This window comes from Helianthus annuus, chromosome 11 (genome assembly GCF_002127325.2).
Source record: "Helianthus annuus cultivar XRQ/B chromosome 11, HanXRQr2.0-SUNRISE, whole genome shotgun sequence".
Taxonomy (NCBI): Eukaryota; Viridiplantae; Streptophyta; class Magnoliopsida; order Asterales; family Asteraceae; genus Helianthus; species Helianthus annuus.
This window is the reverse complement of record NC_035443.2, coordinates 6,645,396-6,664,926: the sequence shown is the minus strand read 5'-3', so window position 1 is coordinate 6,664,926 and position 19,531 is coordinate 6,645,396. Positions and strand designations below refer to the sequence as shown.

The 19,531-nt window shown below is 39.3% G+C and overlaps 1 non-coding gene across 1 annotated transcript; it reads right to left on the bottom strand.

The window, feature by feature from the left end:
- Positions 1-10,169: 10,169 nt before the first annotated feature.
- TRNAS-AGA lies at positions 10,170-10,251 on the bottom strand. The gene has a single exon. It is a non-coding gene; the product is annotated as a tRNA-Ser (tRNA).
- Positions 10,252-19,531: the final 9,280 nt, after the last annotated feature.

The window sequence follows — 19,531 nt, the reverse complement described above, 5'->3', positions numbered from 1 at the left end:
GCATCAACATGACTCAGGCTGAGTTAACAAATCTGATAAACACACGTGTGGCTGAGGCTCTGGCAGCCTACCAAGCTGCGCACCCGAACAACCAGCTTGCCTGTACGTTCAAGATGTTTATGGATTGTAAGCCACAGACCTTCAACGGGATGGAAGGGGCTGTGGGGCTATTGAGGTGGTTCGAGAAAGCTGAGTCAGTGTTCGCTATGTGCAACTGTCCCGTGGGGGACCGCGTGAAGTATGCGACAGGCACGCTTGAGGATGGTGCCTTAACCTGGTGGAATGCCCAGGTTCAGCTGTTGGGTATTGATGCAGCAAACGCTACTACTTGGGACGACTTCAAGGAATTAATGAGGGAGGAATACTGTCCTCGTGATGAGATACAGAAGTTAGAGAACGAGTATTACGATCTGAAACTGGTGGGATCTGAGGTTGAAGCGTACGTGAAGCGGTCGTATGAGTTAGCTGACTTGTGTCCGAATTTGTCTCGACCTATGTCTCGAAGGATCGAGTTATTCATCAAGGGGTTACCTCCACGAGTGAAGGGTTTGGTTACTGCTGCAAACCTCAATAACCTAACCCAGATTGTCCGGTTGACTCACAAGATTATTGATCAGGAGGTGGAAAGCAACTCACTACCACCGCGTGTTTCTAAAGCTACTGCTGCCACCACCATAGCCACTACTCCTGTCACTGATAGTAAGCGCAAGTGGGGTGATATGGACAAGTCGTCCCACTCGATTCAGCCCCAAAAGAAGACAGACACTTGCAGTACTCGCAGCTTTAGCCAATCATCCTCAGTGAATCAAAATCAGAGACCTTATGTGGGAAAGAAGCCTCAGTGTAGCAAATGTGGGTTTCATCATTATGGGCAGTGTGATCGAGTTTGTCGCAGGTGCGACAAGGTAGGCCATGAGGCCAAGGATTGTAGGGCTCCTCAGCCAAAACAGCAGCAGCAGCAGACTCAGCCGAATCAGAGACAGCAAGGGCAGCAATCTCAGCAGAGTCAGGGGTCTAGAAAAGGATGTTATCAGTGTGGGGCTGAGGGGCATATGAAGCGGGATTGCCCACAATTGAAACAGAATACAGGTGGTAACAACGCAGGGAGCAATGGTGGGAACAATGCGGGCAACGTGGCGCGTGGGCGTGGATTTACTATTGGAGCTGGTGAAGCTCGGAACGACGGCAATGTAGTTACTGGTACGTTCTCTGTGAATGGTGTTTACGCTTCTATTTTATTTGATTCGGGTGCCGATTGGAGTTATGTGTCTATGGGGTTCAGTAGTCGTCTAGGATTGAGTCCTACACCTCTTGTTGTTAAGCATGTAGTGGAAATAGCAAATGGTAAAACTATTGAAGCGTCTCATGTCCTCATGGGTTGCAAATTAGATCTCTTAGGTCAAGTATTTGACATTGACCTACTCCCTGTCACTCTCGGAAGCTTCGATGTAGTTGTTGGAATGGATTGGTTATCCAAATATCAGGCGAAAATTCTCTGCAAGGAGAAAGTCGTTCGTATTCCTCTTGCTAGTGGTGAATCTTTATCGGTTCAGGGTCATCGTAGCGGTGCTACAGTAGGTATTATCTCAGCCATGAAGGCTCTAAGTTGTCTACGCAAGGGCTATCCTTCCCTTTTGGCCCTTGTTACTGACTCTCAGACTGACGAGAGGAAACTCGAAGACCTTCCTGTTGTTCGAGAGTTTCCCGATGTTTTTCCTGAAGAGCTCCCTGGTCTACCTCCACATCGTCAGGTAGAATTTCAGATTGAACTCCAGCCAGGAGCAGCACCGATTGCTCGTGCTCCATACCGTCTTGCACCAGGAAAGTTGCAAGAATTATCGAATCAACTACAAGAGTTACTAGACAGGGGTTTCATTCGTCTTAGCTCTTCTCCTTGGGGAGCCCCTGTATTATTTGTGAAGAAGAAGGACGGGTCTTTTCGTATGTGCATCGACTATCGCGAGCTCAACAAGGTGACGATCAAGAACCGTTATCCTCTGCCGCGCATTGACGACTTGTTTGACCAGCTGCAAGGGTCAAGTTTCTATTCCAAGATTGACTTGAGGTCAGGATATCATCAGGTACGGGTTAGAGAGGAGGATGTGCCTCGAACAGCTTTTCGAACGCGGTATGGCCACTATGAGTTTCTGGTTATGCCGTTTGGGATGACCAACGCACCAGCGGTCTTCATGGATCTCATGAACCGCGTGTGCAAACCTTACCTTGACGACTTCGTTATCGTTTTCATTGACGACATATTGATCTACTCCAAGAGCAAGGAAGACCACGAGCGCCATCTTCGTCTTATTTTGGAGCTCCTGAGGAAGGAGCAGTTGTACGCAAAGTTTTCTAAGTGTGACTTCTGGATTCGGGAAGTACACTTTCTCGGGCACATCGTTAACGAAATGGGTATTCATGTGGATCCTGCCAAGATCGATGCTATTCGAAATTGGGCGGCACCAAAGAATCCTTCGGAGGTGCGTCAATTTCTTGGTCTTGCGGGATATTATCGTCGGTTTATCCGGGATTTTTCTAAGATTGCTCAACCCCTCACCGCCCTGACTCAAAAGAAAGTTGTTTATTCTTGGGGATCGAACCAGGAAGCAGCTTTTCAGCTCTTAAAGCAGAAGTTGTGCAGCGCGCCGATTTTATCGCTACCAGAGGGTATTGAAGATTTTGTGGTTTATTGTGATGCGTCTATTCAGGGTCTCGGCTGTGTGTTGATGCAGCGAGACAAGGTGATAGCTTATGCTTCTCGACAGTTGAAGGTGCACGAGAAGAACTATACGACACACGACCTGGAGTTAGGAGCCGTAGTCTTTGCGTTGAAGATTTGGAGGCATTACCTGTACGGTACCAAGTGTACCATCTATACCGATCACAGGAGCCTTCAACATATCTTCGACCAGAAGGAATTGAATATGCGGCAACGTCGTTGGGTCGAGCTTTTTAATGATTATGAGTGTGCTATCAAGTATCATCCGGGTAAAGCCTAATGTTGTAGCTGATGCCCTTAGTCGCAAGGAACCAAAGCAGAAGCGTGTTCGTGCCCTACAGCTTACTATTCACTCTGATTTACCTGCCCGGATTCGTTCAGCTCAGATTGAAGCGTTAAAGGAAGAAAATATCGAAGCCGAAGGATTACGAGGGCTACACAAGAAGAGGTTCGAGCAACGGTCTGACAATATCTACTACTTCATGGAACGGATATGGGTTCCTTCATTTGGTGATCTTCGGGAACTTGTGATGGACGAAGCACACAAGTCACGATATTCTATTCATCCAGGGTCTGATAAGATGTACCAGGACCTCAAGGTTTTGTATTGGTGGCCGAACATGAAAGCTATTATTGCCACCTACGTGAGTAAGTGTTTGACCTGTGCTAGGGTCAAGGCAGAGTACCAGAAGCCTTCGGGTCCACTTCAGCAGCCAGAGATACCTATGTGGAAATGGGAACAGATCGCTATGGATTTTGTTACGGGGTTACCTATAACACAAGCTGGGAACGGTACTATATGGGTGATTGTCGACCGTCTCACAAAGTCAGCACATTTCCTAGCAATCAGGGAGACAGATAAGTATTCGCAGCTCGCAGCAGTGTACCTTAAAGAGGTGGTTTCTAGGCACGGGGTGCCGACTTCTATTATCTCTGATCGAGATCCCCGTTTTACTTCGGAGTTATGGCAGGCTATGCATAAGTTGTTCGGCTCACGTCTTGATATGAGCACGGCTTATCATCCACAAACGGATGGTCAGAGTGAGCGCACTATTCAGACACTAGAGGATATGCTGCGAGCATGCGTTATTGATTTCGGGAAAGGATGGGAAAAGCACTTGCCGTTGGTAGAGTTTTCCTACAATAACAGCTACCACACCAGTATCAAAGCGGCACCATTTGAGGCACTGTATGGGAGGAAGTGTCGTTCACCCCTCTGCTGGGCTGAGGTGGGTGATAGCCAGATCACAGGTCCTGAGATGGTACTCGAAACTTCAGATATGATCGTAAAAATCAGAGAACGTATGGCAGCTGCTCGTGACCGCCAGAAGGCCTATGCGGACAAGCGTGCCAAAGAGGTAGTGTTTGAAGTAGATGACCGTGTCATGCTGAAAGTCTCGCCGTGGAAAGGGGTTGTACGCTTTGGAAAGCGTGGCAAGCTGAACCCACGTTATGTTGGGCCGTTTAAAGTTCTTGAGCGTATCGGTAAGGTGGCTTATAGGTTGGAGTTACCTACTGAGCTGGGCAATGTTCACGACGTATTTCATGTATCACAATTAAAGAAATGTTATGTTGACGATCCATTAGCGGTACCTTTTCAAGAGTTAAAAATCGACGACAAGTTGCAGTTTGTTGAAGAACCCATCGAGATCATGGACCGTGAGGTCAAAGTGCGCAAACACAGTCGTATTCCCATCGTTAGGGTTCGTTGGAACTCAAGACGTGGACCAGAGTTCACGTGGGAGCGCGAGGATCAGATGAAGCTAAAGTACCCTCACCTCTTTCCCAAAGACAAAGCAGAGTCAAGCAAAACTGGTGAATCTCGGGGTGAGATTCCTCTTCAAGTTGGGGATGATGTCACAACTGAGCAGAATCCGCAATAATCTTGATCTCCTCACCTCGCTCCTCAGCATTCACTCGTCAAATTTCGGGACGAAATTCCTTTCAAGTTGGGGATGATGTGACAATTCGAAATTCCAAGGTTAGTGCCTTCGACTTTACGCGTTCCCTATCCTTGTCTTAATCTATCTATTCGACCCGTGACTCGGATAAACGTGCTTGGATGTTTCTTTTTGGTATTCTTGTGGTGTGTGTGTAGCGGGTCAATCGCTAAGTCGTGCGGATAGTTGGGTCATAACATATAGATTGGGCTAAATGCAGATTGTAGCACTTGAATGAACCTTCATCATAACCGGCCCAATTTCACTATTAAACAATTTGGATTAAACAATTGTAGTAACCGGCCTCTTTTTATTTTTCTAATTTGGCGATTGGGCTGGAGCCCATTACTTGTTCAATACTCCAATCAACAGCTTAGTCGGCCCAAAACCTTACCTATTTGAATACGTATTACTCTATCATTAGGATTTGGATTAGCTTATAAACTAAAACAAACCCCTACCCCCTCATACCTCCTACGCACGGCACAAGATAACCCTCCCCCCCTTCCAGAATATCGGATATTCAGATCAAATCGCTGGTTAGTAAATTCCTTGTTTAAGTTCTGTTGAAAACTTGTTGTGAGATATGCATGATATTAGAACCATGATAAATATTCTAGCAACTTCATTCTAGCAACTTCCTGATGTGTGTAATCAAGATTATTACGATTGGTTTGTATGTAATGTGTATATGCTACCCGATTGGTTTGGATGGTTTGATGATTTTATTAATGAATAAAAGGCTAATCATATGAGAACTAGGGAATCGATTAATGTCAGTAGCATATCATGTGCAATAAGAGGGGATATGATGTGTTGCTTTGGAAACTGTCATGTATATGGGATAATGTGATCGATCATGTGTGCCTGATATTGATGATTCTGTTTGCATAGTGACACATTATACAACATAACCTTAGTCAAACCCACTCAAACTAAATGGTCCAATAACCTCTTGAGATGATTTACACATGTCAGCCATTGTTGATTATTTCAAATGATGATGTTGGTTAGTGATTTGATGATTCATATGACTACATAGTTTGGTCCAATGAGAAGTTTAGGATGTGCATTGTTTGGTCCTATGAGAAGCTTAGGTGGTGCATTATTTGGTCCAATGGTAGTGAAGCTTGCAACCACTATGTAAATTGGTTAAATAGAAATATGAAAAGGATCTGCACATGTCGGCCATCCTATTCAATGAGAAGTTCGGGAATCATGGATTATTGAATCTTGTGTTAAAGTAATATTATGTGATATGATCTTATGTGCTAGCAATAGACAATTGTGAATAAGCATGTGGATTGCATATATGGTTTCATCATTTAACTTTGATATGTCATATAAAAAGCTTGCTAGCATCGGTCATCAAGAATTGAACCCTTACATGAAAGCAGTCTGTGAGTAGAAGTATTGTGCAATGTGATCATGTGTTAGGATTAAGGGTGTACGGTTATAAGGGGTATGGTTTGGGATTAGATTTAATGCATTGGGTCTGGTAATGTAAATTGGATAAGGTTGGGCCGAGTAATTACTAGTAGGCAACATGAAGGTACAATAATTGGGCTATAAATTATGTAGTGGGCTCGGGTAAATAGATCGCATATTAGGGGATGGGGTAAGATCAGATGAATATTGGGCCTGTCATGAATATTGTTATGTAGTGGACTAATATAGTTGGGCTATTTTGGGGGTTAAGGGTTCACGAGAGAATGGGCAGTTGATTTGGTATGTTTGGTTGTTATTTTAAGTAATAATGGGCTACTTTGTCTAAAACATATATTGGATTGGGTTTGGAATATAGTGGACGGTATGTACTAAGTGATTATGTGATGATACTGGATTAACTGCTATGATTTGAATTGCATGAGTGTATCATACGAGCATTTACGGTGTATTATGTGAACATGTAATACATGAGTTAACTGTATGCGTAACGGGTGGAATATGTGCAACTAAGATTAATTGTTGTCGCTAATCATGTTAGGACGTTTGTGATCAACTATTAAGCAATTAACTAAATCTTACCGAGCAACCAAAGGTGAGTTCATTGCTCTTTTCTCAAGCATGGATCCCAGGGAAGGGATAACGGGTAACGTTCCGAGGGGGAATGCATGTGTAACGGGATGTTGGTTATCATACTCAGTTTTCTATCATTGTAAGACCACTACATCTACCGGGTCGTTGCTTGTAGGGCAACGGGGGTTATTAGTTGATAGCGCTATTAGGTTTGGCACCCTCACGACGTTCGAGGAGAACGGGCGTGAACTAATTACCTTAAAACATGACCAATGCTTTGATAGAGGCATTGGGGTTGGCAATCACATATCATATGGCCATTCGGTAATCGAGTAATAACAACATCGAAACATCAAACATCATAACAACAAACAACCTATTGTCTTGTAAACTGTTCTGCTCACCTGATTGGTAACACTACTTGGTAAACAAACACAAACCTTGAACTCACCAGCGTAGTCTGACACACTTGTTTACATGCTTGTAGGTAATTATTGAAGAAACTTGGGAACTTGCCGTCTGATGCTGCTGGAGTGGTTGTGGTCATGATAAACAAATACGATGATTTGGTTTCGTTACATTTAAACGTTTATACTTTTATGCTTCCGCTCAATACTTTGGTTTTGGTTTAACTTTTCAAACGATACATTTCTTTCAATTGGGTATTTCAATACATTATAACTTGTGTTTGATATGATTGGTGGCTCTTTGTTGGATCGTTGCACCTCCAATAGGGACATACCCTAGGTGGTAATTTGGGGGTGTGACAATCTTGACCCATTCTCTTTTTTTTAGTGGCCCATTCTGACCTGGTCTGTTTTAATTCTGACTTTCTTATTACCCATCTAGACCCACTAATAATTTTAATCGACCCAAAATGACCCAGCAGCTTAAAATTAAAGTCCAAATTGACCCAAGTTTAGGTATCTGGGTAGAAATTGCCAGGCCTACCGAGGAGTGAAGGAGGATAATTGAGTAGCTAGACTGACACGCGCCGCCCTTATGCAGGTCTTACTGCATAGCCGATGAGTGAAGGAGGGTAATTGAGTAGCTAGTTGAGAAGAGTCAGGCTTGTCAGTTGTGGAGGTGAAGCCACGTCTTACTGCGGTGTCAGTCTGTTGCTTACGTGTGGTTGACAGGCGACTGTCATTGGCGCCACTTGCACTGTGGTGTCAGTCCCACTTGCCTCGTGGGCAGGCTGCGGTGCCGCGCCGCATCGCTGCTTGCGATAAGTGCTGTTGTTCCGCGTTCTCACTCTGTCCAGGACTGTGGGATGCGGTGCTAGGCTGCATCGCCAACTGTTGTTGTTGTTCAGATCCCTTGTCGTGACGAAAATGTTCATAGGATGCGGTGCCAGGCCGCATCGCTATGTGCATTCCCATTTTCATACGCAAGGTAAGTCTTCTTATCACTTGACAGATTAGATTTGACCGCTGTGTTCGCGCGTGCCCGCACGGACACAGATAAGTTCTTGCCGGTGGGGGTTTTTGGTAAGGGTAATGGTCACTCGCAACCATGTTGGTGCGAGATCTAGGACCATACCCCTTCACCACTTAACTCAGTTTGGCCGATAATAATCACAAGTCAGTTATTGGTCGATAATAATCCGAACTGGTCATTTTTTTGTAAAATAGTCCGCCGTTAAAATAGCTTAACGGCGTTAAGTTTTTTTTCCGAATTACAGACCGATGTTTTAGGGCTTTTGATCAGAACGAGGATACGAGTCGATTGGTGTAAAACTTACCTCGAAATACTGCCCCAACCCACGAAAACGGTGCTTTAATTCGGGTGTTTAAATTTTCAATTAAAAAATCAAGTCATTCTGAGTAAAATTTCGAGGTAAGTTTTACATCAATCGAATCGTATCCTCGTTCTGATCAAAAGCCTTAAAACATCGGTTTGTAATTCGGAAAAAAACTTAACTCCGTTAAGCTATTTTAACAGCGGAGTATTTAAAAAAAATGACCAGTTCGGATTATTATCGGCCAATAACTAACTTGAGATTATTATCGGCCAAATTGAGTTAGGTGAGATTATTTATTTCGCAATTCACCTTTAAGTAAAAGCTATATTAAAAATAACTCTTGTTTTATTTTTTAAATTTATAGTAACATCACGGAGTGAGTGACCCTAGCTGGACATATAAGGGTATGCCAATCTTATGGGCCCAATTAAATAAATGGTTTGAGGCCACATTCAAATGGGTTTCTTCTAACAATACCAGCTTTTCCATTCCCATATTTTTTGGTGAAGTTATTCTAACTAGAACCTGCCTACCAATCGATTAACTTACTGGAGATAATTGTTAGTCAGTCACTGTCTCTTGCTAAGCATGGATTAGATATCCACCAAAATGATACAAGTTAACTACCCTAAACCCGAAGATGCTCTACTTCCTCCTACGTCAAAATTGTAATATTTGTTTAGATGTTTGGCAAATAAATTGAAATCGTATGGTGTTAAACCAATTTGAGAAGTATTTGTTTCAAAACTGTCTTAAAGAAATCTGAATGCCAATCACTTGTAAAAAGAATCACTAGTTGAAGAATGATGATGAATGTTAGAGATGGCAAAATGGGTGGGTCGTCAGGTCGGGTCAGGTCATGGGTGATTGGGTAATGGTCAAACAGGGTTTATGCCAAAGCGTATAAGTTTAAAACATGTTGGGCTGACCTGTTAATACTTTTCTGACCAACTTTTCTTGATTTGATGAATAATTATTGTTTTATTTTAAAAATAACTAGTAATGTGGTTGAATAAATCGATATACGGGCTTGAAGACATCCGGGTACCACTTTGGGCCCGGCCCATTCAAAAAGCTCGTGTCTCGGAGCTTACTCGAAACTCGCTCGGATTTAGATCGGAAAAAGCTCCCTCGATTTGGCTCGGTTTGAAATTGAGCCAATAATATTTTAGACTACTGAATTTTAAGGGTTATGTATTAATTTTTCATTTTAAAATCGATCCGAGCCAGCTGGGTTTAAAACCAAGCCGAGCCCGAGCCCAAGCTTAGATTTTCAGCTCGGTTTCCAATCCGAGGCGAGCCGAGTCTGAGCTTTACCTGGCTCGACTCGGCTCATGAACAGCCCTATTGCCACCTCACCCCCTCCCCCCTCCACACACACACAAAAAAAAACTCTTTTGGACGTCGTATCACCCCTATGTTCCATTTCACCGTTCTCTCATCCACATATACTCCACGTTAGATCTGGGCGCTAATTTCGGATTGCGTTTGAGATGCTCAAAATATTTTATTTAGTTCACTTCGGTTAGGTTAAGTAGTCGAAAAGCGATTAAAAAATAAATCGAGATATTTTTTTATAAAACTTAATTATATTCACTATCATTTTCTTAATAAAGACATGGCATTTAATTTACTTTTATTCCTTTTCCCAGTAATAATAGGCAAACTAAACAGGGTTAACTAACGTGTGTAATTTTATTTTTAATTTTGCTGTAGAAAAAGCCCAAATTTTAACAAAGGTTAAATAAAACGTGAACGGCAGAATTCGAACCTGCGCGGGCAAAGCCCACATGATTTCTAGTCATGCCCGATAACCACTCCGGCACGCCCACCTGATGACCAGTTTGCCCACAACACGAATATTAAAATTGTGTTTAGTGGAAGGTGAATAAAGAAATGATTACAGTTTTTAAAATTGTAGTGTTTGGAAATTTTATAAGTAAAAAACTGAAATGATTTATACTCGATCTTTCTAGATGTTACAAAATTGACTTGGTTATATATAATCTTCATTCGACCTTTTAAGATGACCCACTCAAGCTGAGTCTCAGGTTGATATGAGGAACTGATAAAGGGAAAATCACTAAAATAGCTATGTTGACTAAATGAATTATTAAAATAGCAACGGAATGTGTTGAATTACCATTTAACTAGAGATTGACACATGTTTTTTTTTTTTTTTTTTTTTTTTTTTTTTTTTTTTTTTGGCGTAGGAGAAAAGGTGGAGCAGGAAGTGATGGCGCATGAGAGACAACACAAGAGGTGATTTATATTTGAGTTACGGCGCAGTAGGTGATGTGTTGGGCCTGGCGCAGGAGATGAAGGGTTGGCGCATGAGCAGAATTGTATATTAAAGATGGCACATGAAAGTGATGTGCTGTGCCGTATGGCGCAGGAGACGAAAAGTCATGGGTATTTTGGTAATTCAAAAAAGTCAAGGCTAATTTCATAAATTTCTTGGTCACATGGGTTGTTTTGGTGATTTTCCCTGTGATAAATCTCTTTAATCAAGTTATAGAGGAGACTGAAGGTGAATCGTGTCAATATTAAAGTTAGAGTTTGTGAGATTTGACCAATGTCTCGTAAATGCATTGGTGAAATAAAGTCGAAAAGAGTATAAAATTTGGAATAGGAATTTAGCCTTGATTGATAGAGGCTACTTAATCATAATACATACTATTAACGTAAAAAGGTTAAGGTTGGATACGACTAAATGAATCACTATAGAATTTCAATTTCAATTTAGTGAATAGTTAAAGAAGGAAACTATCTAACGTGTTGAATCTAGTAAAGACTAAAGACTATGATATGTATGTTGTTATGTTCCGGTCTGATTGAGTTGCCAAGAAACTAATGAAACACGTTTGTCATAATCATAAGATGGCTATTTTACCTAAAGCCTCACAATTCATCGAAAACAAGCAATGGCGGATCCAGCCCTGTTTTGTCAAAATCGTCCCTGAGATTTGAGATTTTTTTGTCATTTTCATCCAAATGTTTGATAGAAAAAATAAAGCAAATTAGACGTTTGGATGAAACGACAAAAAATCCCAAAAGTGAAGGACTGTATTGTACCAAAAAGTTGTTTTGGATAAAAATGTCCAAACATCATCAGAAACGATTTTGGCAATTTACTCTTTTAATTTTTATAATTTACAAAAGTTTCTAAAAATTTTAGTAGAAATTAAGAAAAAAGTGTGATGTATATTCGTTATCATCGGACATCCACTTGTAGTGCAGTAAATTTGTGGTCTGTAGGTGTACTTCCTATGACTCGAAGGATTTTTCAATTGTTTATGGTCCCCTTTGTTTAGGAAATACTTTCCCTTAGATAAATCAAATCTCAAAAAATCATTTTCGCATTAATATAACATTTTTGTGACACCTAAAGTATCGTATTAACTAAAAATTCTTTATTATTTATTTAATTATTACATTAATCAAATCTCATATCCTTTCCTTTCATCTATGGAAAATATACTTAGTTGCGAATAAGATTAAAATTCCAAATTTAACTGTGTTTTATAAAACTAATAAAACTCCAAATTTAAGGCTATGGGGTATGGGGCTTGGGTTGGGACGTGGCCCTTGGGGCTTGGGTTTCAAGCCGGGCGTGGGGCGGTATGGACATGCTAGCTGGCTGCCTCCCATTCGGTTACCCGCCATGTCATAGCGGCCTTTTCAAATTTTGAGTTTTAAATTCAAACGGTTTGGGGGAACCCAAGCCCAACCCACGCCCCGCCCCGCCATACCCCACGGACACGTCACTAGGCGGTGGGGGGGCTCCCATTCAACGTGTCAACAAATGCCTCAACCCAAGCCCCACCATACCCACGGTATAAGTGTGTTTTATAAAAGTAATATAGGACGTGTAACCACACGCCAACTCTCATCTCGAACAATTAAAAACAAAGTCGTGGGCTTTTTTTTAATAGGGTGATTACTAGTTGTTACTATGAGGGCTTCAATGTTACAACTTATAGAGTTATCCAAGTAAAAAGAATATTAATTTTATATCAATACTATACTATCAACTTAGTTAAATTAATAAGTTTCACGTTTATTTCTTATAATACAACGGCCCCATATTCACCTCACACTTCTGGCGATCATTACAAAAGGTTTTAGGCTCACATCTAGACATGAGTATAGTCTATTATCCACAAACAGACTGCCAGAGCGAGCGAACCATTCAGACACTAGAATACATGCTCAGGGCATGTGTGATTGACTTTGGAAACAGCTGGAAAACCCACTTACCATTAGTGAAATTCTCGTACAACAACAACTATCACACAAGTATCCAGACAACACCATTTGACGCGTTGTATGGATGAAAGTGTCGATTCCCGGTCTGTTGGGCAGAGGTTGGGGATAGTCAACTCACCGGTCCGGACTTACTACTCGAAGCGACCGAGAAGATCGTGCAAATTAGAAGTCGTATGACTGCAGCTCGAGATCGTCAAAAGAGCTATGCTGATCAACGCCGCAAACCTTTAGAATTTAAAGTAGGGGACCGATTCCTATTGAAAGTGTCACCCCGGAAGAGTGTAATCTGATTCGGGAAAAGAGGCAAATTAAACCCACGCTACGTAGGCCCTTTAAGATCACGGAGAAGATCGGGTAAGAGGCATACCCGCTAGATCTGCCTGAAGAACTAAGTGGAGTTCATAACGTCTTCCACATCTCTAATCTGAAAAAGTGTGTGTCCGACGAATCATTAGTTGTTTCGTTGGACAAGATTTAAGTTGATGAGCAACTACGGTTTGTGGAAGAGCCAATAGTGATCATGGACCAAGAGGTCAAAACGCGAAGGCATAGCAAGATACTTATAGTCAAAGTTCGTTGAAATTCTAAGCGTGGACCGGAGTTCACGTGGGAACGAGAGGATCAAATAAAGAGCAAATATTCTCACTTTTCGAAACCGAAACACAAAACACAGATGATACAAACTGAATTTTGGGATGGAACTTCTTTAACAGGGGGATGATGTGACAGCCTGGGAAATTCCACTCAAACTTAGCGACATAACTCAATCTTACTCAATTTTCGGGACGAAAATTCCTTTAACATGGGGATAATGTGACATCCCGTACTTTCAGGTTAACGTTGTTAACTCTCAGTTAAATCTTTATGATTTATAGAACACTCACAAACACAATTATATTATACGTATAATTACATTAAACATGCAAGATTTGAGATCTTGTAAACACGAGGGACTAGTTTGGCCTAAACACATAAAGTTATATGTATAACTTTCTACCCAAGTTTGGCTTTTGTAAACCTAAGGGACTAGAAGAGTTTAGTAGAAACATGAGGGACCATAGGTGTAACTTTGTTTTAAAATAAATAAATATAACAGACCCAACCCTAATTCGCCCCCACCCTCCTGCGAACGACACACACGCACACATCATCATCATCATCATCGATCTCCATCTCTTGGCTCTTTCACTCTCTATTGGATCTTTTTCTTCGCAAATCATCTATTCGGGTAAGCCCTAGTTCTTTGTATGTGTATTTCGTAGTTTTGATTTGTAGTCTTGTATGAATATGAGTTCTTGGTTGCGTTTTCTTGATTACATGAGTTTCTTGAATGCATGGGACGTAGGGTTTGTTTAGAAAACAAGTTTGTGTTGTTTATGAAGTTGTAATTGATATGATACGTATGCATGTATGTTTAGGGTTTTGATTCATAACATGATCTTGATGATAACTTGATGATGAATCTAATCTATGTGTTGTTATACATGCTTTATTAGCTGAAAAGTATGATAGAAGTGTCATAAACACGTTTTAAACAGAAGCTGATTGAAAACAGCTTCTGTACTGATTTTTAAGCTTCCTGGTCAAAACATAATGAAACATAGAGGTTCTTGAGCCTAGAGTCAAGTTCACGGAAATAGTTTTCAACCCCTACTAGTTTCGTATTTTTCCAATGAGTTTTGGTCAGTCAAAATATTTAAATAAAAACAAAGGTCGAAGCTATGTTTTTCTGCAGAAATTGCAACCCATTATGGGAGTCGTAACGTGGTCATTATTTGGAGTTAATATCCCAAATTTTTACTGTAGATAGTCCTAGGAGATAAAAAAATTCTCCAACTGGAAGTTCGTCAATCGGGTCGACGAGGATTTTATATAAAATAAACCGTAAACTGTCGACAGAATATGACACTTTTATTGCATGTGAACATGTAAACTCACTCACCATTGTTGACACTTTTTATTGCATGTGTTTCTCAGGTCGCTAAGGTATCTCTCACGACTAGGTTGCATACATGGATGTCAAAAACTATTTTTAATATTTGCATGGTTTCTTCTTGTGAACATGGTTATTTATTTTGGGTGTTTATTTTACGCACGGTTTACTTTACGATTCCGCATTTCATTTAATGGTTTGAAAACATATTTTCTTCATATAAAGGTCAATCTATTTGCCGTAAAAAAATAATTAACATTCAGACAACACGGTGTGGGTGTGGTTTTGTGGCGTTTATGCCACACCACGCCGCACACACCACCCCGGGAACGGCGTTATCCATGGCGTTTATGTTTGGGTTTGGGGTTTTCCTCCGGCGTGGGGGGCATTTGGGTTGTGAAGTGGAGGCTCTTGATTGATGGGTGGATTTTGGGTGTGTTTTAATTGGTTGATGTCTATATATATATTTTTTTTATAAAAACGCTACTAACCACGCCACTTTCACACCGTCTGTTTTAACACCACGCCACGTTCTAACACATGATCCACATGTCATATAATGGCCCATCTTCAAAACCCTTCACACCGTAGGTTATCATGTGACCTTCCACTTTTATATTATTGCTATATGTTGCTAGCTAATTGCCTAGTTGGGATGAAAGACAATAAAGTGAAGAAACCGAACATAATGTCGCACACGCAAAGGTCGGTACGTGTCACTAGCAATCACTTTTTCTAAACCTCCTTCCACTTCACCAAATCTCCAAACTCACGTCATCTCGGTCGGATACATCTCTTCCTTCCTATATAGAGTTTATAGAACAAACATATTAATAGTTACATTAATATACTTATTATATTATATGATAATATTATAAATAATCGATTAATTGATTAATTAATATATAGCTCTTTACATATCTACTACAATATATATATATATATATATATATATATATATATATATATATATATATATATATATATATATATATATATATATATATATAGGGTAGGGATATGGTAAAATTTGTCTAAAATGTAAGAAGGGTAAGAAGTGTAAGAAGTGTTTTAAACCATTGGATATTTGATCTAATGGTTGAGATCAATAGGGTATAAAAATGTAAATTGTGTTTTAATTAGAGGGACCTTATGTAAAATTGAAGGGCAATAGTGTCTTTTTCAATGTTTGAAATATGGTAACCATATCATACACTACCAAAAAACTCTTACATTCACTCCTTTTTCCTTAAATATCGGAATTAATGATTCACCTTAATTGTAGGAGGTCTTTGGTTGCATATTCGTCATACATTATCATAAAGAGAACTGTAATCAGGTTCATGGCATGGTGTTTTAAAACAACTGGATAAATTGACTATGATTCAAGTCATGGTGTTTTATCTGGGGACATTGTTCATGGCGTGGTGTTTTAAACATCTATGATTCAAGTCATGGTGTTTTATCTGAAGACAGTGTATAAAAATCGTAAAAACCATGACTATGATTCAAGTCATGGTGTTTTATCTGGAGACATTGTTCATGGCGTGGTGTTTTAAACATCTATGATTCAAAGTCATGGTGTTTTATCTGGAGACATTGTTCATGGCGTGGTGTTTTAAACATCTATGATTCAATTCATGGTGTTTTATCAATACACAACATTCCCAGAACATCTATGATTCAAGTCATGGTGTTTTATCAATACAAAATATTCCCAGATTTTAAAACACCATGACTATGATTCAAGTCATGGTGTTTTATCTAGAATCCAAAAAACATTGTAAATCATCAAACAAACAGACGATTCAAGTCATGGTGTTTTATCTGGAATTCGAGTCAGATAAAACACCATGACTTGAATCATAGTCAATGTCTCTAGATGTTTAAAACACCACGCCATGAACAATGTCTCCAGATGTTTAAAACACCACGCCATGAACAATGTCTCCTGATAAAACACCATGACTTGAATCATAGTCAATGTCTCCAGATGTTTAAAACACCACGCCATGAACAATGTATCCAGATGTTTAAAACACCACGTCATGAACAATATATGATTAAAAGATGATGCGATTAAAAGATGATGAAGAAGATAAAAGAATCAGATGTATAATGTTTCCTAAAATTTCTCCTAATTCAAAATTCGATTCATCCCTATAAAAACTCATCGCAATTTTTTTTTTTTTTTTTTTTTTTTGCAGTTATCTTTGAAATCAATTAAATGATAAGAAAGTCAAATTACTAATATACCCTTTTGAATTAAGGGGAATTGGCCTGTAATAATCTCACCTAGACCTTATTGGCCATTAATAATCCCATCTCAGAATATTCCCCCCATCAGTCCCACCTTTCGCATATTTTTCCTACAATGGTCCCCCGTTAAAAAAACTTAACGGAGTTAAGCTTTTCTCCAAATTATAAACAGATTTTTTATGGCTTTTGATCAGAATGTTGATACGAGTCTATTGATGTAAAACTTACTTCAAAATGGTGCTCCAAGTGACTTGATTTTGGTTAATTGGAAATTTAAACACCCGAATTGAAGCGCTATTTTCATCGTTTGGAGCACCGTTTCGAGGCAAGTTTTACATCAATGGACTCGTATCGTCGTTCTAATCAAAAGCCCTAAAAAATTTGTTTGCGATTTGGAAAAGAGCTTAACTCCGTTAAGGTTTTTTAACGGGGGACCATTGTAGGAAAAATAGATGAAAGGTGGGACTGGTGGGGGGGATATTCTGAGGTGGGATTATTAATGGCCAATAAAGTCTAGATAGGATTATTACAGGCCAATTTCCCTTGAATTAATTAGGATAAAGGACAGTTGTCACTCCTAAATTATTTCTCACACTTCTTACAAAAGTCCCACTTTGTACAGAATCCTCTACCTATATATATATATATATATATATATATATATATATATATATATGGGTTTGTATTGATAGCAACTTACCTTGTTATTGATATAATAAATTAATAAAGAAGTCTAAGTGGCTAACGCTATAGCCTAAAGGGTGCTCCTACATATTGAAAACACTTAATATTGATAAAGATAAATAAAGACAAGTTACTACTTAATTGTAACTTAATAGTGGTGAAGATAGACCAATTAAGTTGCTAATACTGAGTAACTTACTACGGATGAAGACATTCATATGGAGGACAAAGTTTGTCGTTAGAGACCACAATCATCACGTGCGATATTAACGGGGGATGAAGTCAAGATACGATGAGAATTATCTTTACTTGTTTATATGTCGTATGTAATCTCTTAGATTATTTAGAGAATCTTAGTTAGTATTTAGCTTAGAATCACATATATGTCAATATGATAGAAACCCTAATGTACAATCATGTTGCTTTATTGATGATCCTTCATTTATGTATGTGGTGCAATATTAGTTGGTGACACATGGTTAGACTGAGGTGTTGAAGGGTCAAGGGTCGCCAATCTTCTTGATTAGCTTGCTCCTTATGTGCAACATCAATGTTAGGAGGTGTTGTTTATACCATGTCAGCGAGAACCTCTTTTTGATGATGCGGTTACATTAGCACCAACTTCTAATGCTATTGATGAATCATCGGTAGTGACATTTTTTTGTTGTCGATGACATGTTTGAAATCTCTTCTTCCTAAAAAATGATTTGGTCATGATGCCTACTTAACATCATTTCCATGATTACTTATTAGGACCTTTACCTTGTGGTAATTTTGTCTTTCTAACTTGGCAACATCAAAGCTATATAGTCTCATCCTTGGTAACTAAAAAGAAAATCCATATGGATTTGGAAAAACATAAAACAACAAGACAATACCTTTTCTTGCATGGTTACTTAAAGTAATGCAAATGATACTAATGTATCACTTATCTAGTTTAGATGTCTTTAGCATAAGAATTAAGATTTGAAGCATGATAGTGGCGATTGAGAGTGTGGTGGCAAAAATAGATTTGGTTCTAAACAAAATTGAAAAGAAAAAAGATCAAAACTAGTTCCGATCAAAGTGGGTCGAGTCAGTTTGAGCCGACCTTGCCATTTTATTTTAATAAAAAAATTCAATATATGATATTAGTATGTTTATTAAAAAGTAAATGGATGAATGGTAACCCTTTTTGTAATACTAGTAAATAGACTCGTGCGTATTGTTGTGCCGGCACATTGCAAAAATCGAACAAATTTGTCCAGATGTTATGCGATGCAGTAACGATATGAAAACGTGCACTTTGACGTATCCGATTTAACTCAGTAGCACTGCGGTTGGATAAAAATATAAAGTAATTGAATTTATAATGTACAATCATAACGTATTTATATGTGATCCGACTCATACATAGGAAAGCTAGAAAAAAAACATAATCAAGGTTGATATTTTACCCCTGGAACGTTGCGGTAGGGTCGAAACATATAGTAACTCGAATTTATATCGTTGAATGAGAACGTATCATATTTAACCCCATTTGATTACAATTACACCACTATTTAAACTCAGATTGTTCCAACTTCCAAGCCTAAAGTTATATATCAAATTTTTTTTGGTTACAAAGTTTTATTTTCTAATTCTAAGTTTGCAATGTCCTTGTATTAAATTAAGTTAAAGAACATATATGCCCACATGGGGTTAGTTATTCCACGACGTGCCTTTAACTAGTTTGGGTCACCCTTCTCAATAATTCAACCCACGCTAGTTGCTTCTCATTTTCTAAAAGTTCGTTGCTAAAAAATAGTACTCCACATGTAGAGTTCAATTATATGCATAAAAGAGTGAAGTTATTCATGAACATGATAGTCTTTATAAAAGTTGGAATTAAGATGAAATTAAACATAATGTGGATTTAGGTTTACAACTCAAGCTTTGTATACAAAGTATTGTCAAGTTCTCATAGTCACATGTATATGCAAACTTAT